Consider the following 15,670-nt stretch of genomic DNA (forward strand, 5'->3'; position numbering starts at 1 on the left):
CACCAAGGAAACCACCCAAGCCCCAGTGCTGAGTTTTTACTGGCACTTGGTCACATAGACATATTTGACTGACTGTATGGCTGACCTTTAGTCTCTAGCCCTTCTGGGCAGGGAGCGGATACCTGGCCCAAAACTCCTATCGTTAGTCATGTAGTTACATCACTGGGTCTGGTTCAAGGTCCCCAGGTAAACAAAGATATTCTTAGCAGAAAGGACATTCCAAAGACTTAGAGATCACCCCTCAGGAGCCAAGACAAAGGCAAGACTTTTCTTTAGGGAAGGGTTATTCTATTTTAAAAAGTGTTTAAATTTTATTTTTTAATTGATAACAATCGTATATACTTATGGGGTACAATGTGATGTTTGGATATATGTTTACAATGTGGGATGATAAAATCAGGCTAATTAACAAATTCATTGCTTCAGATGCTTACCTTTTTTGTGGTGAAAATATTTAAAGTCTACTCTTAGAAATGTTGAAATATACAAGCCAAACATAGACTGAGAGTGAAGGGAGGAAGAAAGACATACCAGGCAAATGGAAACCAAAGGAGAGAAGGGGTGGCTATCTTTATATCAGACAAAATAGGCTTTCAGTCATGAACTATAAAAAGAGACAAGGACATTATGTAATGATAAAGAGGTCACTTCATCAAGAGGATATAACAGTTTTAAATATATAGGTACCCAACATCGGACACATAAATGATTAATTTTTTATTACACAGTGTTGCTCTAATAGAAAACATTTATATACAGCAAAGCTATAAAAAAGCTTTTTAAATATATGCTTGATCAAAAGAAGAGTAGTATAACATGTGTTGATCGTCATTTCCCTTCCAAACATCTATAGTTGGGACAACTCTGTGGAACTGATGGTATTACCTGTTGGACTGCACTCTAAACCAGGTTTTGTTTGTTTGTTTGTCTGTTTGTTTGCTTTTCTGATAGGAGGAATAAGGCCAGGCATGGTGGCTCATGCTTATAATCCCAGCAATTTGGGAGACCGAGGCTGGCAGATTGCCTGAGTCCAGGAGTTTGAGACCAGCCTGGGCAACATGACGAAACCCCGTCTCTACAAAAAATACAAAAATTAGCTGGGCATGGTGGTACGGGTCTGTGGTCCCAGCTACTTGTGGGGCTGAGGTGGGAGAATCACTTGAGCCTGGGAGCGAGATTAAGCAGTGAGCTGAGATTGCACCACTGCTCTCCAGCCTGGGTGACAGAGTGAGACTCTGTCTCAAAGAAAAGAAAAGAAAAAGAAAGACTACCTACCCAGAGCAAATCACTTGTGCTAAGGCTGGAGGCAAAAAAAAGTCTGAGAAACTGAAAGAAACCAGAGGAGTTAAAGTGTAGTACACAGGGCACGTGCCAAGATGCTTAGATTGTATTCAAAGTGCAATTCCACTTCTTTGTAGAGGCTTGAGTAGTGACATGGTCTTATTTACATTTGAAAATAATAAATCTAGCTGTTATGTGCTTCTTAAAAAGCAAAGTTTTCTAGACCGAGCATGATCATGTGAGTCTGTGGCAGTGCCTACCTCTTTTCCCCCAAATCAGATCCCTTTTTATTTCCTGTACAGAGCTGGCTCGTTGGACATTGCCAAGTGTAACAGTTATTTACCCCTCTTTACTTGCAAATATTATTTGGTCCCTCACTAGTTAATAATTGGCCTATTTTATAGAATAGCTCTGAGGGCATCTTTGGTTCCACGCAGAAGTTCTCTGGTTGCATTTATGACTAGACCAGGTTTTTCCCTCTGGTGCCTCCTTCATTAGTAATTGTTAGTTGATAGTTCCTAAGTGGAAAGCTTCTTTCTTATGTCGTCTGCATTCAGTTATCCCCTAAGTGGCCTATTCCCATCCTGTTGTATGCCAAGTAGTTCATTTCTTTTTTCCTTCCAGGATTCACTCTTGGAACATGCCAAACCAAGTCCCAAACAGATGTCTCTTTTTCAGATACTTGGCAAAAGATTTTTGGCAGATCAGTTTTTAGTGGTCCACAGGGGCTAAAAGATTTTTTCCTCTTATTTATTCTAAAAGCTTCCAAACAGAAATTTGTTCTGTAAGAGAATCTGCATTACTAAACAAGACACAAATACTGCCGCAAAAACAAAGCAACCATCAATAACTTGGATTTAAAAGCCACTCGTGAGATTCTGAAAAGTTCAGTCTTTCTGTGAAAGAGCTGACTTGAGTACTCATTAAGAGCCAGTGTCTCTGGGGAGCTCCGCTAGAACTTTGAAGAATTAGTTAGGGAAATGTAGTCACCATCATCTAACCATGTATAAGATAAAGAATAGTATTCCTGGGCTGAAAATCAGTTTTCCCAGGCTGAAAGCAGAGTGCCAGCAGGGCTGAGATCCCACAAAATACTTTGGGAGAAAATCCATTTCCTTTCGTTTCTCAGTTTCTAGTGCTGCATTTCTTTCATTCCTTGGCTCCTGACTCTCTCGCTTTTCAAAGCCAGCCAAATAGCTTAACCTTGTACTTCAATCCTTATGTTGCATTCATCTTTAATGGTTAAATCTCCTTCTACTTCTCTTTTATAAAGACATTTATAATTCCATTTAGGGTCCACCTGCATAGTCCAAAATAATCTCTCCATCTCAAGATTCTCAATAACATTTGCAAAATACCTTTTGACATATAAAGTAACATTCGTAGGTTCTGGTTATTAAGATGGGCATATCTTTGAGAATCATTGTTCAGCCTACCACAAGCTATGCACAGCTCAAGATCCTTTTCTAACCTGTGTCACAAGGTAGTGACACTTAATTAACAAAAAGTGTTTAAAGGGTTTTATAGACTTTAAATACTTATATCAATAAATGCTTGTTCGTTCATTCATTCATTTATTTATTCATTCTTGATCCCATTTACTGTTTTAACCCCAGGAGGTACTGTGAAAATAAATAACTGAGAAATGATTTTAATTTAGCCATGATTTACAATAAGGTTATTAAGCAGTTTAATTATTTCCTGTGGTTAACTGCTCCTTTTACTTACAGTGGATATCCATTGAGCAAGAACATATTTTCGCTTCCTTACATAACTCATTGAAACTTATCATCTAAAAGTTTGAATGTCCCCTTGTTTTATTTGGAAAAAAAATCTGACCCTTTGCAGAGTAACTATACCCTTCCAAATTTATCAATGCATGCGGAGACAGTGGTGCTTTCATCTATTAGAATTCTTTCTGTCACAAGTGATAGAAAACACAACATGCACTAGTTTAAACACAACAAAATAGTGTGGTACCTACTCAGATAATGGCAATGTTCAGTGTAGGACTGGTTTATCAGTGAAAGTCAAACTAGAAGCAGATGGAGTACTCACATTGGGTAACTTGAGAAATAGTAATGAAAGAGGATATGCAGAAATGTGGAGGAAGTGTATAGAGAAACCATAAGATATAGTGCAATAGTCTAATGCCTGTACACAAAGATCTGTTACAAAGTCCAGGGCCTGGGGGAGGGCATGGGGCAGTGACAGGAACCTAGAGACTGATCTACATGGAGAAGACCACCTGCCAAGAGCTGACATTTTAGTTAAGGTGTGCAGCAAACCTGATTCAACACCTCAGGGAAGAATCCAGGATAATAAAATAGTCCCACTTTATTTTCTTCCTTCTCTGCAATCTCCTGCTGATGTTTACAATTTGAAACTAACTTGAAGTCAGAGGCAAAGAAGCTCCTTGATACCATCCTTATAAATGCACTCTCCCAGTCCAGACACTGAACAAGATGGAATAACTGGTGAGTGGATGTGGAAGAATGAATGGAAGTTACTGACATGCTGGTTTAAGACACAGATGATTTTAGGATATGAGGATTAGCTTATCACTCTCTCTTCCTCCTTCCTCCACTATCTCTTAGCTGTGCTCCCTTCCCTGTTTTCTGCATAGTCTCAGACAGCCTTTACTGCTCGAGCTACCAAGATAATTGCAGCAGGTCCCCACATCACAATTCTAAATGCTGAAAAAAGAATACCTTTTTCTAATCAAGTAGTTTTGGCAAAATCCGCAATAATTTTATCTGTGTGATGGGGTGACCTACCTGTCAGTCAGTCATTGTGGTTAAGAGACTTCAAGACTCCAACTGATCCTACAAAACTCATTGTTGCCTCTAGAGTGGGGGTGGAATCAGGTATGTGGGACTATGTGATATGAGAGAAAAGGATGAAGGGCTTCACAAATGAAGAACCTACATTTACAGGTGAAATATGAGTAGATTCTGGATAGTCAGTGCCTTATTATTTTTCCAATGATTAGAAATGTTTGTCTCTGAAACTACTTAATAAAAGATTAACATTTTAATTTTGTTTAACATCTATTTTCTCAGTATGTCCAATATAAGCCACCATTTTTAGAAACATGATAAAGCTGCCTCTCAATTTTTTTCCATTCCCACATGTGTCATAAAGGCGATTTGGCTATCATATTGTAATTCCATTTTCTATCATTGCTTACACGTTTTTCAGTGAGTAGTTAATGCTTAGTAAAAATGTATATATTTTTGTACAGTTTTACAGTTTTCATGAAGTGTCCATTTGTAATCTTCATGACCATCTTATGATGTAGGTATTTTATCTCCACTTTGCAGATCTGGAAATGTTAGCTAAAAAGAGATTAAGTGACTCGCTAACAAATTTTAAGTGTGTGGCCAGGGATTTAAACTAAGGCTTTTCTGATCCCATACAAGTATGTGTATAGAAACAATTTAAGATTTGGTTATGTAGATTTGTGTGTGTGTGTGTGTGTGTGTGTGTGTGTGTGTGTGTGTGTGTTTGTCTGGATATAACAAAGGCCACTGGCTCTGACATTTATGATTTCATAAGGACTTACTACATTCTTTTTTTGCAAAATATGCTCCTTCACGACCCCTTACTGCATAAGAAAATTTCAAAGCATTATTTAGTAGCAATTTCTTTGAGAATGTTTTGTAGATATGTACATTTGAGTAAAATAGAGAAGTATTAACTAGGAAAGGGTAATGATCATTTCTAGCCACATTTTTATTAACCAATTTATAAGACTGATTATTTCCTAATAAAAATGAAATCCTGAGGGAATGTGACATAAGGCACAGACTTTTTGTGAACAAAGGATACAAGGAAAAGTGAGAACAGAGATATTTCCCTGTTCAAAAGAGGAAATCCAGTTATATTAATAGCAAAGCTGAGCTTCTGAACTTAAAATTTTTATTTTATATATATATTATACTAGTCCTCTATAAAGATGCAACTGTATTATGAAATCAAATTATTTATTGGTACCAGACTTCATCATGTGCATTAAGAAAAAATGTTCAGATCTTTAAGGAGACTTTTCTGCAACCACCTGTGTAGAGGTGACTTACAACGTCTATGCCTTTGAGTAATTTCACTTCTGAGAATCTATTTTAAAAGAATCATCTTAAATAGAGAAATATATATATATACAGGGTGATAGTTAGCAGTAATTGATTTTATAATAGGAAAAATAGGAAATAAATGTTAAAAAGAGGACTGGTTAATAAACTACAATGTAACAATTTGTCATAGTGTTTTTACTGATCTCATAATAAAGCATAGAAATATTCACTCATTTAAATTAAATGAGGAAAGCATAATAAAAATTACATAGCAGAAGAAGTCTAAAAGGATATAATATATAAAGTTAGCAGTGGTTGTGTGGGCATGCCATAGCTATGGATTTTTTCCCTTTTTGTCTTCATTTTTAGAAATGTCTATAATGTGTTTATACCACTTTATAAAGAAAATATATCACTGTAATACACTGGTAAAAATAACCTTCTTTGTCCTTGTATGTTCATGTAATCTTTTGCAATGTACCACTGAATAAAAGAATGTCCATGCCTGCACCCCCTAGCTTTGAGTCCATTGCCTGTGACACATATACCTGTGATTTCTGATTGTGGTCATTTTGCACAAAAGATACATGAGTCTGGCTCTTTTAAGATTGACTGCTGGTCCTTGTGTGCTACTGAACCGGGACATAACATCAAGTGATGTTACTAATTCATAATAATTCATAGCAGATTTCATGTTATGTTATACATGGCACTTTTTGGGAAAAGGAATCAGTAGGAAGAGATTGCATAATGAAGTTCCCTGGGACTGGAATGTAGGTTTACCAACTACTGAAGCAGAAAATGTAGTAAATGATAAGAAATGTGTCCCCAGTGGTCATCATCATCATCATACGGATTCATGGCTGAACCCTCAAGCATGACTGTATGATAGGTTAAATGGAAGTAAACTCATTAGACGTGTCAGCTTCACTTCATTAATAATGAGAAGTAGTTCAGCCAGTGCACGTGTACATCTGGCCATGCCCTGTGGCTCATATTTTGAGTTGTAGGAAGATAAATATCTTCCAGACACCTGAGGGGAATGTAAGGTAAGCAACAAAGGAATGTCTGCATGGAAGTATTAGTTAAGTAATTTTTACCTGTTTTCACGGATTGAAGCTGAAGCGTCTATAGTTGAACATACTGGATACAGTGCACCCATCCTGTTACTTTGAATAGGTGTTTGGGGCATATTTTCTCCTTAGCTTAATCTCTTCATTGATTCCCTTAAATCCATACAATGAGCTAATAGGGTTTTTGCTAATATGCTTGTTTTTAAATTTTGATTTTGTTGTTTTAGTTTTGTTGTTATTGTAGTTTATGTCCTAGTTTGTTTTGTTTCATTTTTTTCAAATTGATAGCAAGATAAACATAAAGCTGTGGGAATGAAAAAAAGGTGCAGGGGCAAAAAGACAGTTGGAACGTTATTCCGCCTAAGTTGAAATATACATTTTCAAGTGTATTGACACTGATGTTTCCATTTTAATACATTTAAATCTAAAATTAAATAATCCTGTGTCATTAGAGACGTAGGCTCCTTCTAGCTTTGTGTTCTACAATCCCTAAGTCAGATGTTCCCTTGGTGGGTCACAAATGGCTATTTGACTCCAAGAATGGAATTTTATGCAAGGGAGAAAGGAGGAGGAAGGAGAGGGATTAAAAGGACTTTCCTGGAAGTTTTGTCCAAATGATTTCAATTTATTTTTCATTGATCAGTGTGATATGGTTTGGCTCTGTGTCCCCACCCAAGTCTCATCTTGAATTGCACTCCCATATTTCCCATGTGTTGTGGAAGGGACCCAGTGGAAGATAATTTGAATCATGGGGATGTGGTTTCCCCCATACTATTCTCATTGCAGGGTATAAGTCACACAAGATCTGATGGTTTTATCAGGGGTTTCCGTTTTTGCATCTTCCTCATTTTCTCTTGCCACCACCATGTAAGAAGTGCCTTTCACCTCCTGCCATGATTCTGTGGCCTCCCCAGCCATGTGGAACTGTAAGTCCAATTAAGCCTCTTCTTCCCAGTCTCAGGTATGTCTTTATTAGCAGCATGAAAATGGACTAATACACAGTGTATCTGTAAGGGATGACTGGAAAACTGTTTTCTAGCTGAATATACCTTAGGGATCTGTTAGTGAGATAAAAATTCAAAATGGATATTGTTTAGGCCACTAGCAATGTTTGTCACGGCAGATATGCGTAACTTCTACTTGACTTTTCATTTACTATAAATGCTGGACTTTATATTATTGACTATTCAATTTTCTTTCATAATTTCAACCTAGAAGAATACATTCGCACCTTGATTCAATCATCTTTTATATGAGCTGACCTTCCCAACTTTCTGTCATTTGAAAATTTAATGAGCAAGCTTTCTCTTGCCTTACTCAACTCTATGACCTAATGTAAAGGAAAAACTATCATAAAAACAAAAATAAGAAGAAAAGGTAAATCACTGCTTCTTTCTATATCCAAGACACTGAAAAGGATTTACATGACTTTTTATGAGACTTTTAAAACTTCTTCTGGTGGTGGGTGCCTGTAATCCCAGCTACTCAGAAGGCTGAGACAGGGGAATTGCTTGAATGCAGGAGGCGGAGGTTACGGTGAGCCAAGATCCCGCCACTGCACTCCAGCCTGGGCAGCAAAGAGCATAACTCTGTTTCACCAAAAAAAAAAAAAAAAAACCTATTCTAATGACAATTTTTTTTTTTGAGGTTTGTTTCTGAATGGATGGGTGGAAAATGGAGAAACCTAGAATTGGGAGAAAGACAATAAATGTGAGAAGCAATAAAAGAGAAGAAAGCAGGCCTCTTAACATGTTGGAAGGCTGAGGTAGATATAAATTGTGAAATTCTCCATAGTTGGAGATCTTAGGGTGTTTTATAATAATAATGTTTACTACTTAATTTTTAGTTATTATTTTATTTCGGTGATATAATTTCCCACTTCTCACTCATTAACTTCAAATTTTCAGGGTCTGATATACACAGCAGCTTTCTGTTTTAGACAACATTTTCCACAGGGCTGAGATTCAAAGATAATTCATGACAACCGCAAAAGGTAGAAAGGGAAGTAAGGCATGGAGATTAATGCAGCAACGGATGTGGGAATTATTAGTTGAACATTGGTGTTTACTCCCACCTTATCTTCCAAAATCTTTACATATATTGAGAAGAGCACTTTCCCCAGTATTGTTGGATGTGTTCTTGAATCATTTCCTTTAGACACTGAAGGAAAATATGACCGCAGAAAGGTGGAAGACAAGGGCTATTCACAGTGTAGAATATACACCTATATAAAATGGAACCTGTAAACCAAAAAGCATGAAACGAGTCTCAATTAATTTAGAAGTTTGTTTGCCAAAGCTAAGGGCATGTGCATAACACAGTCTCAGGAGGTCCAGAGAACATGTTCCCAAGGTGTTTGGGCTACAGCTTGGTTTTATATGTTATAGAGAGACATAAACATCAATCAATACATGTAAGGTACATTGGCTCAGCCCTAAAAGGCAGGACAACTGGAAGCAAGTGTGTAGGGATGGGGGTGTGGCTTCCAGGTGATTAAAAGATGTTCTAACTGGCAATTGGTTGAAAGAGTTTATCTAAAGACTAGAGTCAATAGAAGGAGGGAGTGTTTGGATTAAGATAAGAGGTTTTGGAGATCAAGGTTTTCATTCTGCAGAGGAAGCCTCCAGGTAGCAGGCTTCAGAGAGAATAGATTGTAAATGTTTCTTATCAGGCGTTAAAAGATGCCAGGCTCTTAGTTAATTCTCCTGGATCAGGAAAAAGACCTAGAAAAGGAAGAGGATTCTCTACAGAATGTAGATTTTCCCCACAAAAGACAGCTTTACAGGGTCATTTCAAAATATGTCAAATAAATAAATTTCGGGGTGAAATACTTTGATTTCTCTCAGGGCCTGCTATCTGTCATGTATCTTATTGTAACAAAACGTCTGCTTTGTCAGTCTTAAGTTCTCTGTTTTAATGCTAATGCTGGTCAGTCGTGCCTGAATTCCAAAGAGAAGTGGGGTATAACGAAGACGTATCTGACCACCTATTCGCACCATGGCCTGAACTGGTGTTTCAGATTGACTTTGGAAAGCCCTTGGCCTAGAGCAGGTTCCATTCGGTTGGCTGGGCAGGCTTAGAATTCTATTTTTAGTTTATAGACCCAAGCCATAAATTCATGACAGTTTATTAGAGATTTTACAGGATATCTTGAGACATTAGCAGAAACTTGAAGATTTTATCAGTTATGTGTTAAAGTGATTATCAAGCTTATACTTCTTTATTCTGTCTCCTCTGCTAGATTCTAAACTCTCAGGACAGGGATAATACATATTTATCTTGGTAAATCTGGTCTCTAGTATACTGTAGGCCTTCAGTTAGAATGTATTTAGTGAACGATTGAACTATGTGTTTCACTGATAAAGCATCTCCTAAGTGAACAACATTCTTCATGTACCCTTTCAGTACCCTTACATTTACCCACATATTTACTTTTAATACTCAAGTCTATTTGAATACTATTGAAGTAATCTATAAGTTAAATGAGGCCCAACAGAAAGTACTTGAAAACACACGTATGTAAATATGGTGATACTGAGGGCTTTTAAGTCACTAAGTTAATGATTCTCAAGGTGTGGTCACTGGTCCAGCAGCTTCCTCATCTCCTTAGAAGGTGTTACTAATGTAGATTCTGAAGCCACACCCCAGACCTATGATTCAGAAACTCTGGGGTGACCCAGTAATCTGTGTTTTAACAAACCCTGCAAGTGTTTCAAATGAACAATCATGTTTGAGAACTCGTGCCTTTCTTGAAGAAGTGACTGTGAACAGTTGATTTCATAATAGAAGACAGAAAAAATAAACTTGATTAATGCTTGCTAAGCATTGGGTACTTTTCCTTAGCTTTCTGTATCCTCAAAGTTTGTGACTAGCTTTATTTTTATTTTTATTTATTTATTTTTTGTTTGTTTGTTTGAGACAGAGTCTCACTCTGTCGCCCAGGCTGGAGTGCAGTGGCATGGTCTCGGCTTACTGCAACCTCCGCCTCCCGGGTTCAAGCAATTCTCCTGCCTCAGCCTCCCAAGTAGCTGGGACTACAGGCACGTGCCACCATGCCCAGCTAATTTTTGTATTTTAGTGGAGATGAGGTTTCACCATGTTGGCCAGGATGGTCTCCCATCTCTTGACCTTGTGATCTGCCTGCCTCGGCCTCCCAAAGTGCTGGGATTACAGGCGTGAGCCACCGCACCCGGCGTTTGTGACTATCTTTGAAACATCCAGGACTGTTTGGGTTAGTGGTTGTAAAGTTTGATCTTTACTTGTAAGTGTATAGAGTCATCCCTTGTCATACAGGAGGGATTGTTCCAGGACACCGGAAGATACCAAAATCTACTCATACTCAAGTCCTTCAGCAGGCCCTGCCAAACCCACATATATGAAAAATTGGCCCTCTGTATATGAGGTTTCACATCCTGCAAATATCAAAATTTCAATCTGTGTTTGGTTGAAAAAAAAAATCCATGTATAAGTGAACCTGCACAGTTCAAACCCAATTGTTCAATGATCAGCTGTAGTTATATACAGTAGTTATATACAGTAATATTGATCTGTAGATTTTCTTGGATGAGTTTTTTGTTTTTATTTGCATAAGAAAATAGTCTAAATATCCTAAAATTAAATGCTTCTTGATATAGGTTTGATAACTGCTTGATATTGATAGCTAACTCAGTTAATGTAGCTCAGACTCCAGACTATAAATCCCACACATAAAGTCCATAACCTTACTTTAAATTCATAGTATATATAGTGTTTTGGCCAAAAAAAGATACTTTTATCTGGTCTGTGCTGTCTAAAGTATTTATTCTCCCTCTTTTCGGTTATATGTTTTATTTGATCCTGTATATTTATACTATCTGTTTGTATATACAAATGTATTTATACCATAAAAATCAGGTTTCAAGGATTACACACATTGTATTGTAGCTAATGGGTTTCTGCCTTTTTATGCATTCATGTTTTAATGAGTTATTTTCTTCTTGTATACTTTATCACAGGAAAGTCTGTTTTCTCTTGGAAAGTGAGAGTGGCATAAATTGTGACTTCTAAATTTTTTCTATGAGAAAACATGGAAACAATGAAGCCGATGTGTCAGTATTCAAAAGTACAATTAAATGATAGTGACTCTCATGTATGTGTACCATTTTAATTAAAAAATAATGTGCTCTCTGATACATTTGCTCTATTTTGCAGAATCTAAAATGAAATTGTACTCACTATAACGTATTACTTGGTCATGAAAACTTTCAGTGCTTAGTCCAGGAACACTAAAGCAGGTAAATAGCAAAATTATGCACATCTTCTTTCTTAAGTAGTGAATATGTAATAAGCATTATAAAACAACAAGTATTATCAGATTATCACAAAAAAGGGAGAGTTTAATTTTGGAGGAAATATGGGATGTAAGGACCTGACAAATCTACAACTATTTAGACCCATATATGTATACCCAATATTCTTTCTCTATTTTGATTAAAGGTGTTTTAAGCATTCTTTATACTATCTATTCATTGGAGATTTTAAGTACATATTCACATTTTAAGGGTTTGAATTGTTGAACAAAGATGCCTATATAATATTGTATAACCTAAAGTATTACAAAATAGAGTTGACATATCATGCAACAGTACTAATTTCATTGAGTATGATTTAAGGAACATTAAGGTTAGTATTTCAATAAACCTACTGGAAACCCTGCTTTTGCTTTAGTTTCCCTTGAAAGACTAGCTAAACCATGATTTACTAGAATATAAAATTCTATTTCACTGAACAGGCATTTACACAAATAGACATGTGGATAATAAAATCATTAATAATTACTACATCACATGTTATAATAATGGAATTATTATGATGATAACAGATTTTCATCCTGTTAGGAACATATGTTTGAGATTATCTACCTCAAAATGAGGATTTTATTGAAAAGATAATTTAGTTTGGAGTACCTGAAAGAAAAAGATAATACTTGTCTAGATCAGTTGAAACTGAGTGTAAACTGTACAGAGGAAATACCTCAAAATATAATGTTAATTAACTAACTTTCAACACCGCCACCATACAGAATGTGGCTGGTTATTGTGCCAGAAGGAAATGAGAGATCTGAAAGATCTAGCACCAACAATTAAAAGTCACACACATAGCTTCTGCACACCATTCACTAGATTCCATACAATCTCAAGAAGGCCAGGAGGTGATGTCATGAATCCAAAAGTCAGGAAGTAGGACATATCTTTTATGATTATCACAGAATAGTTGAGATGGTTTGTTTTAAAATATACTACATGGTCTAAGCATGAAATATATTTAAGGAGCACGTTATACAGGCTGTCATTTTGTAGACTAGCCAAGACTGAGGTAATAAGGAGAAGCATCAGTGATTACTAATGAGGACACATGATGTCAATTAAGACTATATGTGAGGAGAAAATAAATAATGGTTAAAGCATGAGCCTTGAATGAAATTTCATAAGGGTTACTTGTCCAGTTAGTGGATGCTGATTTCCACTTTATCTATTTCTCCTATGGGCAACTCTCACATATTTTCCAGGTTTAGCAGCAAACAATAATTTATTATTCTATAATGGCTGATTCTCCATGATAATACAGAAGAGTTGCCTGCCAGAGTATGAAAAAGAAGACAGAACAGCTTACCAGACATGGAGAGAGAGAACATGTAAATGACTAGATGAGTGGAGACAAGGTTATTTAGGCTGAAAAAAATGGAACAAACCCAACAAGGGCAAAAAAGAAAAGTACGGGCAGCACAGGGTTTTCATAGAACTGACTGCTGCTTGACGACCAGTCATTTGACAAGGTAGTCTTTCACTGTCACTTCCAGGTTTTCATTTTTCACTTTACAGGCTTGTAGCGTTATTGATAAATTATTGCAATTATAATGATCTGGAGTTAAAAGAGCGTACATGAAGTCATCTAATTTTATTTGTTGCTCAGGTTAGATTAAGCCATGTTGCCAGGCCGATGGCGGGTTGCCTTATTAGAGAGACTCTAGAAAAGGAATTCTAAATAACTTTTCTTCATATTGCAATGCACATTTAGCGAGTATATTCATACACATTTATTTAGTATATCTTCAATATAGAAAAATGTTCAGAAAAGAATGTGCCACTGATGTTTGGCTGCTGAGTAAGATGAAACTATGGTGTATGTAATCTGACTTTTAAAGTAATTAACATGAGAGAATCACTTGGTTACTCTCCTGGAAAGACTGTTGAACTAGATGGAGAGAACATACATCTCTTTCTGTATGGTATTAATTATGTATGTTTAGAGCACATGTGTCTTCACACTGTACCTTCCAATCTTATGAGTGGCTCTAAGCTTTTAATATTTTAGAAGAACAACATTCTATGGAGTTGAATATTCTCTAGGAGTTTGAAACACAATCTAAAATCACTTGTTATGTGCTTAACTCTATATTAAATTGAATAAGGCTGAGGCACTTTCATATTATTAGTGTTTGATGGAATAAATGATAAATAATGGATCAAGGAGAATTTCATTTACAATTCTGTTATTTTCAGACTTGCATTATGTCCATAATCTCCTTCTTTCTAGATATTAGTAGGAAAAAAAAGGGTATTGATCAAAGATATGAATATGGTTCAGATTATAGAAAAAGTTTTCATATGTACCTGTGTGGAAATGTCTAAACATATATCAATGAATGTCAGACGTGCTTCTTTAAATAAAGAAAAGACGATATGCTTACCAATATGAGTTTTATTTATAGAAAAATTTTTCTAAAATAAGATTGAATGTAGATTTATACAAATATATGAAGAATATGGAGAATTTTAAAAAATTGTATAAGGGATCTAATATAATGTGAAATACGCATGCATTTTGTTACCTCTTCTATGCTTTACCTTTTTATATTCTACCCCTGAACATTTCTCCCTTTTTTATTGGCGTAATTGACCCAGATCATATTTTCTTTCTCTTTCTGTGTTCAATCTCTTTTCTCACTAAAATTTTCACTTCCCTCTGGCTAAGTGGTTGGAAGCAGGAAAAACAAAAGCATAATTTCTTCCATGTGATTGGATGTTAGAGACATAAATTGTTTTTGCTTTTAAGAGAAAACCATATTCATATAATCTGAACTATATTCCTATCTTTGATTAATATCCATTTTTCAAACAACACATTTTTTTCTCTATTTCTGTCATTTTCTTTCTACATTTACTTTCCCATATACAGGACTAGTATCTATAGGTGTGTATATTAGTTCATTCTCATACTGCTATAAATAACTACGTGAGACTGGGTAATTTATAACGAAAAAAAACTTTAATTGGTTCATGGTTCTTCAGGCTGTACAGGCTTCTGCTTCTGGGGAGGCCTTAAGAAAATTACTATCATGGTAGAAGGTAAAGGAGAAGCAAGCATATCTTCACATGGCCAGCAGAAGAAAGAGAGACAGAGGGAAGGTGCTAAACACTTTCAAACAATCAGATCTCATAAGAACTCTATCACCAGAACAGCAAGGGGGAAGTTTGCCCCCATGATTTAATCACCTCCCACCAGACCCCATTTCCAACATGGGGAATCACAGTTTGACATGAGATTTGGGTGGGGACACAGAGCCAAACAATATCAGAGTGTATGCCTTTTCTAGGATATGATGTTTCTTGTTGCTCATTTGCTACAGTGTATCTAAAGAGATGCATTCACATTTAGCATGATTTAGTGATGGTCTTGTTAACATATAGTCATATTTATTGATAACTTGAAAAAAAAATTTGGTGAGCATTTATATGTGACAGTCATTGATACTGTGATAAGTGTAGTTTAACATAAAGAAAATCAAAATTGATTTTATGCCCCAAGAGATAAACATTTAAGAAAAGAGATAAATGTATCTATATAGTATTACTCAGAGTACTATATAACATTGGTTGAAAGTACTCAAAAAAAGGGTTTAAAGTACTCTTGTAGCATAGGAGAGAAAATAATATTATTTTTTAAAAATTTAATTAGCATTAGAGGAGGAAGTTCATTTTACGTCATGGCCTTGTTAAAGTTAATTTTTGGCTTTGCTTAAGAATATTTGTGCATGTAAAACTGGCTGGTTTATTCTGGTTTATGTTATTCTTTCTTCCAATTGTTTCTGTATTATTTCATTGCCTTTCTGTTGATTACTGCTTTCAGGGAATAATTTGTCACTCAGCAAGCTCTCAGAATTTTGAAACAAAATAAAACAACTATACATGTTTTTCACTCTTT

At 35.9% G+C, this 15,670-nt stretch overlaps 1 protein-coding gene across 3 annotated transcripts in view; it reads left to right on the forward strand.

The window, feature by feature from the left end:
- Nucleotides 1–15,670, forward strand: part of LINGO2 (leucine rich repeat and Ig domain containing 2) — a 1,340,276-nt gene that overhangs the window by 277,233 nt on the left and 1,047,373 nt on the right. The window lies entirely within an intron of this gene.

This window comes from Hylobates moloch, unplaced genomic scaffold (assembly GCF_009828535.3).
Source record: "Hylobates moloch isolate HMO894 unplaced genomic scaffold, HMol_V3 SCAFFOLD_10, whole genome shotgun sequence".
Taxonomy (NCBI): Eukaryota; Metazoa; Chordata; class Mammalia; order Primates; family Hylobatidae; genus Hylobates; species Hylobates moloch.